This window comes from Ochlerotatus camptorhynchus, unplaced genomic scaffold (genome assembly GCF_037179485.1).
Source record: "Ochlerotatus camptorhynchus isolate MF236.1 unplaced genomic scaffold, CSIRO-AGI_Acam_v1.1 ptg000330l, whole genome shotgun sequence".
Lineage (NCBI taxonomy): Eukaryota > Metazoa > Arthropoda > Insecta > Diptera > Culicidae > Ochlerotatus > Ochlerotatus camptorhynchus.
Window position 1 is genome coordinate 11,727,092 of NW_027040818.1, and position 2,891 is coordinate 11,729,982.

The 2,891-nt window shown below is 44.1% G+C and overlaps 1 pseudogene; it reads left to right on the forward strand.

The window, feature by feature from the left end:
* The first annotated feature begins 788 nt into the window (after positions 1-788).
* On the forward strand, positions 789-2,502 carry LOC135708513 (uncharacterized; annotated as a pseudogene).
* Positions 2,503-2,891: the final 389 nt, after the last annotated feature.

Consider the following 2,891-nt stretch of genomic DNA (forward strand, 5'->3'; position numbering starts at 1 on the left):
CCGATACAGATTGAAAAGATATTTTGCTTTGAAAATACAGATTGAAATTCGAAAAAAATGTGGCATCACTGCATGCAGCATGCGGTTGCAAAATGAACAGCAACACAGCCACAATTCCAAATCTTCCTCAATCTGAAAAACACAAATATATCCTCAAACACAACTTTACCATACCAGTCGAGCAGTCTAGTAAATCTATCCCAAACCGTAATTGCTGAAAGCAGGAAGCAAACGAATTAAGTATGAAGTATAAACCAATTCGCAAAAGAACCTCCACTGAACTTATCAAAACTGAAGCAACAGGGAAAACCATAAAAGCCATACACAGCATAAATACGAGAGCATAAAACGCCAACAGTGGAAGGAAATCCAGCACCAGCAGCATTAGCAAAACAGAACGTAAAACGAAACGGATAGAAACACATTGCCTCTAGGGTTACCAACTTGAACCGGCATCGCAGTCACTCTCGATCGTACGCGATCGAGCCGCACACATGCAAGCAACGAATATGATAATGGCTTTATGCTCTTGGTACGGTGATGGCCGATCAGCGAGCAACCGGAGAGCGAACGCGGAACAAGTAGGGTTGGATGGTCTAAAACGCACCCCTGGGGTAAAATGGTTCCACATTCATCTTATAAGTTAAATAAGTACGAGGTTAGCGGCCGCCGTATAACTTTTGGAACTTGGCTTGGAGCAATAAATCACAGGTACATTAATATCAACTACTGTATTTTGAACCAAGGTTTGAGTTTCGATTTTGTTTGTTGCTTTTAGGAATAGCGCCATGGAGGACGATGAAGTAGAAGGTTCTGGGTTCGATGTTGCTTTGAGGAATTCTCGAGCTGGCATTGATTACGACCAAGATAGGGATTCCGATCACATTTCTATCGAAGCCCTCGACAATGAAAACGACCCTTTGTACGATCCTTGTGGACCTTTGGGAACAGATGACTCAAGCATGAATGGAAATGATCCCGTGAACGCACAAGCCGGAGAATGCAACAAGAATGGGAATCTCTCACTGCGGGCAACGTTTTACAAGAGCAAGTTTGAAGGGGAAACTTCCGGAGGTCAGCTTGCGTCAGAGATATTGTACGGTGATAACGTACAAGAAGTTTTGCAAGGGTTGTGGAGAGTCATAAAACCTGTGATTGGAGACTTGGGAAAGTGTGTACCTGCAGAATCAAGCGAATCGTAGACGCTTTAATGTTGACAAGGTGGACGGCAAACTATTGATCAAGTGGCGCTCCATGAAAATTCGTGTACATGTGCACATCTACTCAACGGCAGTCTCATGTACTGGTCCCATAACTGGGAAATAGTCGATATGCAGCTGGTTCGGTACCAAAACAGTGATCGAGCGGGAGCTCCCAACAATCAATCGCTAACAGTGTTGTTCCTGGAAAATCTGGGCAAACTACATACATTCTGCTCCTGCACATGAACGTGTACGTCGGATGAATGAATTGCCCCCGCATTCAAATATCAAGTTCTTTCGGTCGGTCCCCATCTCAGAAGCCATGCAATTATAAAGTACCCGCAATGAGCTTTCGGTTTCTACAACTATAAATGAGGCATTTTCGACGGACCTATATACATTGGAAGGTGAGGTTGATGAACTTCTTACTTTGGGACAACGCATTAAGCACCGGATTGGGGCAATGCGAGCCAGATGTTCCACCAATACTAGCTTTGATACAGCAATGCAAGATTCCATCAAGCCAGATGAGGGTGAAGTTAGCCGTTCTCTAGCAAAGAATGTATCGGACATGAATGACGTAGACCAATTTTACATGTTGATTTATGATTTATATCTTATAAACAAACGTTGTTTTTATCTGCTTTTCATTATCATTTGATAACTCAATCACCAGTTTGACGAGAGATCAAATGTTCCACCAGAGAAATAGCCACAATGTTTGAATATTTTCGTACAGTCATAATTGTGTAGCTCCGTAGCCCCGATTTTGTAATACACCCTTTTTATCCAATGACAACTCATCGAGAAACACAAGATTATAGATATTCCAATCGAAAGCATTAATTTTAGAGCAAAATCGTAGAATTTCATTTTTTTATCTGCATCACCTTCAAACCTTCAGCAGGCAGGATTCTACAATCCGTAGCTCCACTAATTTTCTTGCTGAACTGGCGTTGGAACGAGGGGGACGACTCTATCTACGCTGCAGGAAAGATTGTGTTGTGCTGTGGCTAGTTGATCGCACGCTGAATAGATAGAAAGAAGATTAATGACGATTCTGAAGATTTCCTTCAAAAAGGTGATGCGCGATGCAAGTAGATGCGAGAAATGCAAGAAGATTTTTCGAAGATTGTTTCGTTAGTGTGAGATTTTTTGCGATTTTTTGAGCATCCAAAATTGAGATTTAGATGTGTCTGTTAATGCTGGGTAATGCGCAATACAGATCCCATTGAGATCACTAGCTTCTTCCCAGCAACTCCTATCCCTATCTCCCCGTGGTAGCGGCCGGGAACTGTGAGCAACCTTAGGGAAGATCGGGTAACCAACCCCGGTGGGAACTTTGGTCATAGGCTGACAGGGAAGGGGGGGTTTGCTTCGACAAGCCTGAGCGTCTGTTCTCCAGGAGGAGCGGCTCACAACAGCGTCTGTTCCCATGTTAGGGGCGGCTGATCTACGTCCGAGTGCCAGTGAAGGACTCTAAGCACAACTGTGCACCCTGGTCCTCCGGAAAGTTAGGGGGTTGGTGTCAGGCCCTGCGAGCCAGCCGTAAAAAAATCATTGTAACGGAAAATCAGCAACAGAGGAATACAAACCGAGACCAACGGCAACGACCCCAGCGACGAAATAGGACTTGCGATTGGAAACTCGGCACGTGGAAGTGTCGATCTCTCAATTTCATCGGGAACC